Source organism: Apodemus sylvaticus, chromosome 7 (assembly GCF_947179515.1).
Source record: "Apodemus sylvaticus chromosome 7, mApoSyl1.1, whole genome shotgun sequence".
Classification (NCBI taxonomy): domain Eukaryota; kingdom Metazoa; phylum Chordata; class Mammalia; order Rodentia; family Muridae; genus Apodemus; species Apodemus sylvaticus.
The window spans coordinates 61,245,286-61,259,359 of record NC_067478.1 but is presented as its reverse complement, the minus strand read 5'-3'; the positions used below and the strand labels follow the sequence as shown (position 1 = coordinate 61,259,359).

The following is a 14,074-nucleotide window of genomic DNA, read 5'->3' as shown; positions in this document are numbered from 1 at the left end:
CTCATACAAATGATAATTAAAGAGATTATGAAAAGGGCCAGGTATGTAACTCAATTGGCAGAATGCTCGCACGCGTGGAGACATGGGTTCTAGCCCCTCACAAGGCATTGTGGAACACACATGTATTCTAAGTACTTTTGAACTAGAAAGGTCAAAAGTTCAAGATCATCTTTGTCTATAAGGTGAGTTCAATACCAGCTTGGGCTATATAAGGTGTGTGTGTGTACAGAAAACGTGAAACAGACAAACACACACATACACACACACACACACACACACAAAGAGAGAGAGAGAGAGAGAGAGAGAGAGAGAGAGAGAGAGATTCTCCATCTTGGTCCACACTAGCAACCTAATGGTTTTCATTGCATAATCACACTGTCCTTAAAGCTGCACCAGGAAGGAACAGAGAATGTCTTGGATAATGCACAGTAAAAGGGGCCAAGGAAAGAGTCTGTGCTCCCCCTCACTAAAATGTAATGAATGAGGGTAGGCCACCCAGCACATCGCCTTCCAGGCTGTCCCAGCACTGTCCCAGAGTCACTGCTTAGCACTGACCCTCAGCCCAACCTTTGTGCTTGTTTGAGCCTCTCCTCCCTCCTCACTAAGAGACATCGGTTGGACCATCTCCCTTAAGATAGCCCTCACATTGTACCTTTGCACCTGAGCCTCTTGTGACATTGCCAGGCCTCGCTGCGCCTCTGGCTAACCTGTTCCACAAACCGTGATTCTGTTAAAACGGACCCGTGGAATCTTGAAGTGATTGGTATCAGCATAATACAATGACCCGGGTGACAGAAACAGCAGTTTATCTTCATGTCTTTCCTGCTCATTATTAAAAGCAAATAAAAGATGTATATAGAGCCAATGGTGTCATAAGGAGCTCTTCAAAGAGTTCCCAGCATAAGTCACAGCTGGCAGAAGGAGTAGATACACAAACATGCAGCTCCATGCGATAAATGCTGTCAGATTCATTCATAAAAAGGAGTGGTGAGCTGGAGAATAGCTCAGTGGTAGAACGCGTTCTTTGTAGACGAGACCCCAGATTCATCACCAGCACTTTTAAAAGTCCAAAACTAGAGATATGGGGCTAGTCAGGATAGCACTCATTGTGCAATCCTGAAGTCTTGAATTTGAATATCTGTCATTCATGTTAAAAAAAAAACCAATAAAATAACAATAACAAAAAAAAATCCAAGCATAATAAGATGTATCTGTAATCCCCATGCTGGGAATGTAGAGACAAATGAAAAGCTGGAACTCACCGGCCACCTAGTCTAGCCAAATTGGTGAGCTCCAGGGTTAGTAAGAAACCCTGCTTCAAAATGTAAGATGGAGAGAAACCAAAGAAGACATCTAATATCAACCCTTGACCTCCGCATGCACACATAGATAGACATGTACATGCACATATATGCATACACAAAAACACAAAGTCCATGCTGAGTTTAAGGTGGTCTCTATGCCTTGAGACCAACGTAGCAGCAAGCACTGTTGGACCATGATAGCAGTGTGTAGGCACACACGGGTGGACACCCATGTGCCTCTGCCCACTCTCTGGGGCTTCTCAGTACTACTTGTATTTAATGTGATGTCAGGTCTAGGACCAACACACAGGTTTCAGTCGGAAGTCTGAGACTTTGCCAGGTGACATTAGATGAACCATTCAAAGTTTTTGAACCTTGCTTTCCTCATCTTGAAAGAAAGAAGAGATCTTTCCTGGCAGGTTATGAAATGCAGTTGCTTACACAAAGCAACTTCCTTGGCAAAATCTGAAATGTGGGTTTGCAAGACCTCATCTGAGGTTTGAAGTGTTTATTTAGAGAAAGCCACAGGCTAGCTCCCCAGACCAGCCACATAAATGCCTCTGGCTCTCAGGCAGCAGTGGAGTCCTGCTATGCCCTCTTCCTGTGCCCTCCCACGCTTTGAGCTTGGCACACACCTGGGCAATGCCTGCTCAGCCCTGCTACTCAAGTTGCAAGGGATATTGACAGCTGCTAGGAAACCAGAAGGACACAGTGAAGAAGAAATGGTAGCAGGCAGGGGAAAAATAGGAAGTTGGTGCAGTTGGATGATAATAGGGACTTTTCCCCTTCTCTTTTTGGCTGGGAGATAAGCGTATTGTTGTTAGCTTAGGGGGAGTAGGAGCTCACAGCAGTTCTCTGGCTGGACCTTGGTTGTGGGTGGATCCAGACTTTGAGACCTGGCAATTGCTGGCACTAGGCAATACTGAAGTGTTTTCAGCTCAGAGGAAAATCCCCAAGTCTTCTAATGATTGCTACAGGGCTCAAGTCTGCAGAGAGAACAAACACCAGGACCAGATCAGACCATGTGGGACGTCATAGGAATCATGTAGACGTGCGGCCACTGATGTTTTATTTTTGCTAAGATAAAATGAGGAGGGGTCCTGAGTTTGCTCTTCACTAGTCTGTTGTGAGCTAAGTGTGCTAACTAATCAGGTCAGTGGGAAGTGTTTCTTAATGCCCAGAGCCTGGGGGTGGGTTGGAGAGGGGTACTGTTGGATACAGACTCCCCAGGGCTTTTACTGACCAGTTCTTTGGCTTGTGGTCAAATCTGTTTATGTGGTACCCTGTCTGGCTTTCTGCCAACCTCATACTTCTCTGATGCAAGGTTTTCATCCTCTTCATTCTCCTATTTTGTAGGAACCCTTTTACGCTTCTATAACTTTGTATCTTTCTGGCATATTCTCTTCCCTCTTCTACATCTGTTGTGCTTCTGGTTTGTATCCTGGAACTGCTATGAAGTCTCTGTGCTTCTGGGTGATGCTAATACTTCCTCCTGTGTTACCACAGCTATTTGTGCAAGTCTACATTGTTTTCTACCCAGCCCCCAACTGCACTAAGAGTCAGGATTTCTCATTTGTTCTTAGGCTCAACTCTGCATGGCACAGGGTAGAGTTTCAAAAGACACTTGTGAAATGTACAATACATGGATGAGTGGACTGACTCCTAGTTGCTAGACTTAAGGTGTTCAGCCCTGAGGGCTTTTGCAGCCAGCCTTCTTGGGAACCATTCTTGGTTCAAAACGGTGCCCTAGGTCAGCAAAAGCAACTTTGGCCCCAAGAAACCCAGAGAGACCTGGCTTGCTCTGTGAGAGACCCTAGATTCACAAGATACTGAGATGAAGGGGGTAGGGAGGAGTGACAGAGACACAGAATTGTGGTTACTAGAGCCAAAGAAATACTAGACACCCAAACAAGTTTTTTCTTTCTTTCTTTTTAAAGAAAATGTTGCTGGGTATGGTGGTACACACCTTTAATTTCAACATTCAGGAGGCAGAGACAGGCAGATCTGAGGGGCCAGCCTGGTTTACAGAGTGAGCTATGGGACAGTTGGGGCTATTACACCCAGAATTCCTCTCTCAAAAAACAGAAGAGAAAGGAAGAAAGGAAGGGAAGGAGGGAGGGAGAGAAGGGAAGGAGGGAGAAAAGGAAGAGAAGGAAAGAAAAGAAAGAAAGAAGGAAAGAAAGGAGAAAAGAAAGAAAGAAAGAAAGAAAGAAAGAAAGAAAGAAAGAAAGAAAGAAAGAAAGAAAGAAAGAAAGAAAGAAAGAAAGAAAGAAAGACAGGGAAGGAAGGAAGAAAGGAGAAAGAAAACAGTAGCGGCAGGAAACAAGGAGAGCTGGCTCATGAGTGATAAAACTAGGTATAACATCGTCTTCTCTTTGTTACTCTTTTCGCTGAGTTTAGTGAGGGTTACAGCTTCAGAAGGTGAGTCCATAATCACCATCGCAGGGAGCATGGCAGCAGGTGGGCGTGGCACTGGAGCAGTAGCTGAGAGCTTACCTCTCAATCCACAAGCAGGAGGCAGAGAGAGCTAACTGGAAACAGGGTGGCCTTCTAAATCTCAAAGCCTGCCCACTGTGGTGACATACCTCCTCCAGCATGACCACACCTCTCAGTCCTTTTCAGACAGTCCCACCCACCTGAAAACCAAGGCTCAAATATAAGCCTATCGGGGCTCTTCTAATTCAAAAGTACAGAACAATTTTGTTGATTTTTCTGATGATGAAGAGGGCATGCATAATCATGCAGCCATTTCTTGCTTAACACTGACAATTCTTTTGTGAAAATCTTCTGTGTGAAAACACCATAACAAGGAATTTGTTCCCCTTTATTTTTTTAAATAATCTGTATTATGTGAACAGCAGAGAAATCTTTGCTCTTCTACTTGTTTTGATGCTTATCAGCCTTTCTGGTCCTTATTTTTCTGGTTTCCCCATTCCTGAGCCGATGCTGTCTCTGTCCACTTTACAGCCTGTGGGTGACTCCCAGAGAATCGACTCTGGTGAGGGGAGGTCGGAGGTGTGGGAGTCTCCCTGGTCATGCTCCGCACCAGGGCAGAAATGAGTCCTTCCACAGAGCCTTCACATCCTTGGCAATGTGAGCTCTATCTTACAGATCTGTCACTGACCTCCCCCGTATGTGGACAGGTATGTGCCACCATGCCAGGATTTCCTGGATGCTAGACAATTGTTCTACTATTGAGCTACATCTCCATCTGGTGTTCTACCGTAGCAACTAATTGATGACTGGCTTTGTATTATCAGCAGATAGTTGTATCTGGGAAGCCAGCACTTAAAGTTTTAAATCACTTCTTTCTTATCATTGTTTTACCCATTTTCTATTTCTGATTGTCTTTACTCTGTTTTTAGGACCCTGTGTGTGCTAAGAGTAGTAACTATTTACTTGCCAAATTTCCCCTTGTTAGATCTTTTGTGTGTCTCTTTTTTTTTACTGAATTTTTTTTCCTTAAAGAGTCTGGGAAGATGGCTCAGATGGTAAAGTACTTGCTGCAAAAATATGAGGACCTATGCACACCCCCCCCACATACATACACCACACACACACACCATACACACACACATACACACACCACATACACACACACACACACACACACACACACGCTGAGAGAGACAGAGACACAAAGAGACACAGAGACAGAGAGAGACACACACAGAGAGATAGAGAGATTCATATTCATGTGGTCAGCCTTTTCAGTGTCTGGATATCAAGTTGAGGGGACCTCACATTCAATATGTAATAGAGGAATCACCACTGAAGTGCTTTCTTTAAGTAGCTGTGTGGTTTGTATGTCAATTGACTCTTGTCTACAATGAAAGTACCTGACAAATCCTGAGTCTAACAGGTATACGGGAGCTTGGGCAGGGTGGGGATTAGGGTGGGGGGTTTGGCTATTCAGTCATTTCCAATATTGGAATATCATAAAGTCTAGCTCATTTTTACTGTTTTGCTTTTCCTTTATGCTGATTTTAAAAGGCTAGGCTTAGTGGTCAATAGCTGAGGCTGCTCTTGCAGAGAACCCTGGTTTGGTTCCCAGCATCCACACGATAGCTCACAACTGCTTGCAGCTCCAGTTCCAGGGACTCTGATGTCCTCTTTTGGCCTCTGCATGCAATGCATGCACACATGTATTCACATACATACACGCAGGGAAATAGTCATACACATTAAATACAAACAAACAAATACTTAACATTTTCTCAAAAAAAAAACTAAAAAAAATCTTTAATTTTAAAAAACCTAGCTACAAAGTTTGCATGAAAGATAAAAAGATGTTACTAGTGCTCACTTCGGCAGCACATATACTAAAACTGGAACGATACAGAGAAGATTAGCATGGCCCCTGCGCAAGGATGACACGCAAATTCGTGAAGCGTACCATATTTTTTTTTAGAATTTAATGAAAATGAAGGCACAACATACCCAAATCTTTGGGACACAATGAAAGCAGTGCTAAGAGGAAAACTCATAGCCCTGAGTGCCTCCAAAAAGAAAATGGAGAATGCATACATTAGCAGCTTAAGGACATACCTGAAAGCCCTGGAACAAAAAGAAGTCAATTCACCCAGGAGGAGTAGAAGACAGGAAATCATCAAACTCAGGGCTGAAATCAGTCAAGTGGAAACAAAGAGAACCATACAAAGAATCAATGAATCCAGAAGCTCTTTTTTTTTTTTTGAGAAAATCAACAAGATAGATAGACCCTTAAGCCAGACTGACCAAAGGGCACAGAGAAAGTATCCAAATTAATAAAATTAGAAATGAAAAGGGGGATATAACAACAGAAACTGAGGAAATTAAAAAAACATAAGATCCTTCTACAAAAGCCTATACACAACACAACTGGAGAATCTGGAGGAAATGGACAATTTCCTAGACAGATACCAAATACCAAAATTAAATCAGGACCAAATAGATCATCTAAAGAGTCCCATAACCCCTAAAGAAATAGAAGGGGTCATAGAAAGCCTTCCAACCAAAAAAAGCCCAGGACCAGATGGCTTCAGTGCAGAATTCTATCAGACCTTCAAAGAAGACCTAACACCAATACTCTTCAAACTATTCCAGAAAATAGAAACAGAAGGAACACTACCCAATTCCTTCTATGAAGCCATAATTACACTGATACCAAAACCACACAAAGATCCAACAAAGAAAGAGAACTTCAGACCAATTTCCCTTATGAACATGGATGCAAAAATACTGAATAAAATTCTTGCCAACCAAATCCAAGAACACATCAAAACGATCATCCACCATGATCAAGTAGGTTTTATCCCAGGGATGCAGGGTTGGTTCAATATACGGAAATTCATCAATGTAATCCACTACATAAACAAACTCAAAGAAAAAAATCACATGGTCATTTCATTGGATGCTGAAAAAGCATTTGACAAAATTCAGCATCCTTTCATGATTAAAGTCTTGGAAAGAACAGGAATTCAAGGCCCATACCTAAACATAGTAAAAGCAATATACAGCAAACCGGTAGCCAACATCAAACTAAATGGAGAGAAACTTGAAGCAATCCCACTAAAATCAGGGACTAGACAGGGCTGCCCCCTTTCTCCTTATCTTTTCAATATTGTACTTGAGGTACTAGCTCGGGCAATTAGACAACATAAGGAGGTCGAAGGGATACAAATTGGAAAGAAAGAAGTCAAACTATTATTATTTGCAGATGATATGATAGTCTATCTAAGTGACCCAAAAAACTCCACTAGAGAACTCCTACAGCTGATAAACAACTTCAGCAAAGTGACAGGTTATAAAATCAACTCAAGCAAATCAGTAGCCTTCCTATACTCAAAGGATAAGCAGGCTGAGAAAGAAATTAGGGAAAATGACACCTTCACAATAGCCACAAACAGTATAAAGTACCTTGGGGTGACTCTTACCAAACATGTGAAAGATCTATATGACAAGAACTTCAAGACTCTGAGGAAGGAAATAGAGGAAGACCTCAAAAAATGGAAAAACCTCCCATGCTCATGGATCGGCAGGATTAATATAGTTAAAATGGCCATTTTGCCAAAAGCAATATACAGATTCAACGCAATACCCATCAAAATCCCAACTCAATTCTTCACAGAGTTAGAAAGAGCAATTCTCAAGTTCATCTGGAATAACAAAAAACCCAGGATAGCTAAAACTATTCTCAACAACAAAAGAAATTCTGGGGGAATCAGTATCCCTGACCTCAAGCAATATTACCGAGCAATAGTGTTAAAAACTGCAGGGTATTGATACAGTGACAGGCAGGTGGATCAATGGAACAGGATTGAAGATCCAGAAATGAACCCACACACCTATGGCCACTTGATCCTCGACAAAGGGGCTGAAAACATCCAATGGAAAAAAGATAGCCTTTTCAACAAATGGTGCTGGTTCAACTGGAGGTCAGCATGCAGAAGAATGTGAATTGATCCATCCTTGTCTCCTCGTACTAAGCTCAACTCCAAATGGATCAAGGACCTCCATATAAAGCCAGACACTCTGAAGCTAATAGAAAAAAAAAAAAACTGGGGAAGACCCTTGAGGACATCGGTACAGGGGGAAAGTTTCTGAACAGAACACCTATAGCGTATGCTCTAAGATCAAGAATTGACAAATGGGACCTCATAAAATTACAAAGTTTCTGTAAAGCAAAGGACACCATCAGAAGGACAAATCGGCAACCAACAAATTGGGAAAAGATCTTCACCAACCACATCAGATAGAGGGCTAATATCCAATATATACAAAGAACTCAAGAAGTTAGACCCCAGAAAACCAAATAACCCTATTAAAAAATGGGGTACAGAGTTAAAGAATTCTCACCTGAAGAACTTTGGATGGTGGAGAAACATCTTTAAAAATGCTCAACTTCACTAGTCATCAGGGAAATGCAAATCAAAACAACCCTGAGATTTCACCTTACACCAGTCAGAATGGCTAAGATTAAAAACTCAGGAGACAGCAGATGTTGGCGAGGATGTGGAGAAAGAGGAACACTCTTCCACTGCTGGTGGGGTTGCAAATTGGTACAACCACTCTGGAAATCAGTCTGGTAGTCCCTCAGAAAACTGGGCATGTCACTTCCAAAAGATCCTACTATACCACTCCTGGGCATATACCCAGAGGATTCCCCAGCATGTAATAAGGATACATGTTCCACTATGTTCATAACAGCCCTATTTATAATAGCCAGAAGCTGGAAAGAACCCAGGTATCCCTCAACAGAAGAATGGATGCAAAAAATGTGGTATATCTACACAATGGAGTACTATTCAGTCATTAGAAACAATAAATTCATGAAATTCTTAGGCAAATGGATGGAGCTGGAGAACATCATACTAAGTGAGGTAACCCAGTCTCAAAAGATCAGTCATGGTATGCACTCACTAATAAGTGGATATTAGCTTGGAAAACTGGAATATGCAAAACATAATCCACACTTTAAATGAGGTACAAGAAGAACGGAGGAGTGGCCCCTAGTTCTGGAAAGACCCAGTGTAGCAGTATAAGACAAGACCAGAACAGGGAAGTGGGAAGCGATGGGTGGGAGAACAGAGGGAGGGAAGGGGGCTTATGTGACTTTCGGGGAGTGGGGAACCAGAAAAGGGGAAATCATTTGAAATGTAAATAAAAAATATATCAAATAAAATTAAAAAAAAGATGTTACCAAAATATTTTGAATCAAGACGTAACAATTTATTAATGGGACACTTAGTTTATCAAATATTGAAATGTATAGTAGGTAAAATAGTATAGCATTAACACTGGACCAAAACTATGTACCAAAGTAACAAATCAACAATAAAACCACAGCCTTGTACAGTGAAGATTATGATAAACATGCCAGTTAACTGTCTGGAGAAGGACAGATAGATAGTACGTGCTAAATTCTATCAACCCGTCACCACAGAAAAGAAATTTGGGGCCTTCCTGTTCCATCTGGGAGACTTATTGGATTAATAGCTCACATAATCAGACTCCTTTTGTAGAATCAACAGAACGAGCAGCAAATGAGACGGATCTTAGGCTTCCCATTACAAACAACGTTATTAGGCTGTTAGAAGATGATGTAAGAGAGGACATTAAGTATGATTGATGGAGCTGGGAGAAGCAGAGACGTGAGCCTGCCCTGCACTTCTGGTAATAACCAGTTACACCCAGATAAACTCTTGACAAAGAAAGCACTTGATTTAGCCTTGCTCTGCCTTCCAGCTGTGCTAAGTGCCCAGTGCTGGGAACTCCGGATGCACATGCTAATGGCCCTGCCTCTGGATGCTAATGGCCCCTGCCTGGAAGTCTTGCCGCTTCCCTCAGGCCTTCAGTCTAGCAGGCTGAGCACACAGCTGACCCATACACTTGTGCCCCGGCCGGCCTTCACTATCTATCTATCTATCTATCTATCTATCTATCTATCTATCTATCTATCTATCTATCTATCTCTCTCTCTCTCTCTCTCTCTCTCTCTCTCTCTCTCTATCTATCTATCTATCTATCTATCTATCTATCTATCATTTATCTATCATCTATGTATATCATCCATCTATCTATCTATCCATCTATCTATCTATCATTTATCTATCATCTATGTATATCATCTATCTATCTATCTATCTACCTATCTATCTACCTATCTATCGATCTATCATGTTTGACACAGGTTTCACTCTGTATCCCAAAGTGTCCTGAAACTCATTTTGTAGCTGATGTTGGCTTTAATTTTCTTGCCTCAGTTTCCCCAATGCTAAGATTGTAGGTGTGAACCACCAGGCTTCACTGATTTGCTTTATTTATTAAAACTTGTCTTAAAAGTGAGAGTTTTTCAAATTTATTTATTTATTGTTTCTTTTTCAAGGTAGGGCTTCTTTGTGTAATCATGGATGTCCTCAAACTCATTCTGTAGACCACACTGGCCTTGAACTCATAGAGATCTGCCTGCCTGTGCCTGTGGAGTTCTGAGATTAAAAGCATGTGCTACCACTGCCTGGCTAAATGTATTCCTTTTTAATTATGTGTAAGTGTGTGTGTGTGTGTGTGTGTGTGTGTGTGCATTTATCTCTAAGTAGCTATGAGGAGTTGCCTTGTGAATCTTCTCCCCCCACCTTAACTTTCCAAATAAAGGCTTGAGCCAATGATTGGGCTGGAGGAAGGGGAAGGAGCTAAGAGTTTGGGAGAGGAGAAAAAGATGAGGGGGAGAGGGAGGAGCTACAGAGGATCGACAGGAGGGGGAGGAGCTATGGGGGATTCGACAGATAGGCTGCAGAGAGAGAAGCTCGTGGCCTGGAGAAACCACAAGTTATGTAGGATAATATAGATGGGATCAGAGTAGTGTAGTGGGAGATCTGCCCTATCTAGGTTTATAGTTTGTATTGTTACTGATTGAGCTGAAATTTCTTTTACCAGGTAATTGGGTTGGAAAAAATATAGCAGCAACAAACTTGAGTTCTCTTCAAGAGCAGCTCACATTTATAATTATTGACTGAGTCACCTCTCCAGCCCCAAGTGTCTGTTCTTTGTCACTAGAACCAACTCTACTGCATTCTACTACTGTGATTAAACAGCAAGACCAACCAGGAAGAAAAGGGTTTAGTACATCTTTCATTTCCAGATAACAGTCCCTCACTGAGGGAAGTCAGGACAGACTCAAAGAGGGCAGAAACCCGGAGACAGGAGCTGATGCAGAAGCACTGAGGAGAGTTGCTAACTGGCTTGCTCAACTTGCTTCCTTATACAGCCAGGAACACCAACCCATGGGCAGCACTGCCCACAGTGAGATAGGCCCTCCCACACATCCATCAAGAAAATGCTCCCACAGACTTGCCTACAGACCAATCTAGAACCAATCTGGTGGGGGCATCTTCTAAATTGAGCTTCCCTCTTCCCAGATGACTCTCCATCACATCAGGCTGTTATAAAATGAGCCATCCCACTAACATAGGGAAAAGCCAAATGTAGTTGTAATACAGCTTCAGAAACTGGGGGATTCAGAGAAAACCTTTGAAGGAGTGCATAGAAGGAGATGGGTGATAACCAGGGTTAAAGGAAGCCTGGGAATTTTGCAAGTTTTGTTTCTGAAGATGAGAGAGATTGTCTTAGGGTCTTACTTCTGTGGACACCATGACCAAGGCAGCTCTCAAACAACATTTAACTGGGGCTGGCTTGCAGGTTCAGAGGTTCACTTCATTACTATCAAGGTGGGAGCATGGCAGCATCCAGGCAGGCACAGTGCAGGAGGAGCTGAGAGTTATACACCTTCATCTGAAGGCTGCTTTCCAGGCAGCTAGGGTGAGGGTGTTAAAGCCCACACCCACAGTGACACACCTACTCCAACAGGGCCACACCATCTTAATAGTGCCACTCCCTGGGCCAAGCATATTCAAACCATCACAGAGATATACAGAGATATGGCTATATACACTAAGGGGCAAGGAAACTTATTTTTTGAAGGCTTAAGAGTGAGGAGATAATTGTAAGCCCATCCCTGTCAAGGACCACACTTCCTAGTTACTGTTCCAGCTTCTGTTTGTCGACTCCTCGCTTCAGGATCCAGATCAGCAGTTAGCCCTGGAGCCGTTCGCTTCTCTGTACTGTCTCAGTTTCTCAAGAGGAGGATTCAATGGTAACTAGTAATGAGTGGTTGGAAATAACTAAGTGCACCTCCTTTAGGAGGTAAAGCTAAAGGGCGGGATGCAGGGTGATGGTGATGTAAAGAGAAAGAAGGAGAGTGAGCAGATACAGCAGCCCTCTCTGTGGGTTAAATGCCTGCTCCGCGCCTCCTGGGCATCAGGGGGCGCTCTGCTCTTGTAGTAACTTGTTTTTTTTATTTATTATTTGTTGAGTATTTTATACATGTATATAGTGGAAATATAATTGTGTCCACCTCCCATTTCTCCCCTCCAATGTGCCCTGAATCCACTCCATCATATCTCCCTTCCAACTTTGTGTTCCCTTATTCTCTTAAAAAAGCCAAACAAATGGGCTGGAGAGATGGTACAGTGGTTAAGAGCACTGGATTTGCTCTTCCAAAGGTGCTGAGTTCAAATCCCAGCAGCCACATGGTGGCTCACAGCCACCCATAATGAGATCTGACACCCTCTTCTGGTGTGTCTGGTGTGAAGGCAGCTACAGTATACTCACATACATAAAATACATCTTTTTTTTAAAAAAAGCCAAACAACTCATTCAGTCCAATTAGTGATGTTCTATGTGCATGTGTGGGCCATCCCCTGGCATATAAACAGCCTACCACTGGCCACAGCACCATAAAAGAATGGTTCTACCTCTCCAAGCAGCTATTAAATGCCAATAGCTCCTCAGTTAGGGGTGAGGCCTTGTGAGCTCCCCCTCCCCGATCTATGCTGGAATTTTGGGTGCTTTGATCTTGTGTAGCTACCTGCTGAATTCAGAAGTGAAATTCCCATGTCATGTCTAGATGACTGCATTTTACAGCCTCCTCCCCATCCTCAGCTCTTAAGTTCTTTCTGCAGGCTCTTCCTTGATGTTCCCTGAGCCTTGTGGGACCAACAATGATGTCTGTCTGTCTGTCTATCCACCCATCTATTCATCTACCTATTTAATTATCTATCTGTCCATCTACTTATCCATCCATCCATCCATCTACCCATCAACTATCTATCATCTATCTATCTATCTATCTATCTATCTATCTATCTATCTATCTATCTATCTATCTTTCTATCATCTTTGAGCTCAGGGCTGAGCAAGAGAAAAGGGGCAGGAGGATCATGAGTTTGAAGTCAGTCTTGGAGTGCTCAGCTCTAAGGAAAGGAGACTGAGGCTGACAGGTGGTGGGGACAATTGCTGACCAACAATTTACTAGCACAGAAGGAAAGCAAGTTAGGAAGGATGGGGTCTTCCTAATCCTCGACTTTATTAACTTTCTAACCCTGCTGAGGTGGGAGGAACCTAGATCTAATTTTCCCAAGGATGTGTGCTTTTTAAACAGTTTGCCTACACTATCAGTGATTCAGGAAAAGTCAATATTTGTACTGCCTTCTCTTACTTAAGGTTGCAAATCATTGTTCATCAGCGTAAGATATAAGCTGTTTCCTGTCCCCGGAATATGCTTATTCTTTTTCCCTTTTTGCAACACTATCTTTGTCTTTTTGTTGAGTAGTGAGAAAAAGCTCACCGGCTACTCCTGTGCAGTGCTAGAGAGCAGTGCCAGACTCGGAGGCTCCACGTCCTGATTTCACCCTTAAAACTGTGCGATCTCGATAGTTATCCGATTTCACTGAACATTGCCTTCCTGTATAATGTGGCGGCACGAGACCCCTACTGTAGCTATGAGGAGGTAATGAGGCAATCTGTGCAATGGTCTTTGCATGGTGCTAGTATCTCATGAACATCCTGTCCACATGCTACACACATGCTATAACTTCCAGATGACTGAGTGGTCTGTGTGAGTTGGTAACAAACCGATCAGAATTTTGGAGCTTGAAAGGGACCCTTGAAAGCATTTCTACTAAGAGAGCCAATCTCTATCCCGTTCTCAATCACCCACTCCCATCAGCTGCCACAGGACTACTAGTTCAAAGCAATCTTTGCCATGTTTATATTTTTCAAGCATAGATGATTCCTGCAAGTTTGCCTGAAAGGTTGACATACTTCCTGGGCTTGAAGACTTCCTTATGTATCTGTAGGGCTGGTGATCAAGAGGCCTGTGTGGAAACCACCCGTGAGACTAAACTGATGCCTGACCTCAGTTTGACGTCATAGCCCTCAGGTCAAGTTTGCTG

The 14,074-nt window shown here is 42.7% G+C and overlaps 1 non-coding gene across 1 annotated transcript; it reads left to right on the top strand.

The window, feature by feature from the left end:
• Nucleotides 1–5,602: 5,602 nt before the first annotated feature.
• LOC127690448 (U6 spliceosomal RNA) lies at nt 5,603–5,709 on the top strand. The gene has a single exon (XR_007979136.1). It is a non-coding gene; the product is annotated as a U6 spliceosomal RNA (small nuclear RNA).
• Nucleotides 5,710–14,074: the final 8,365 nt, after the last annotated feature.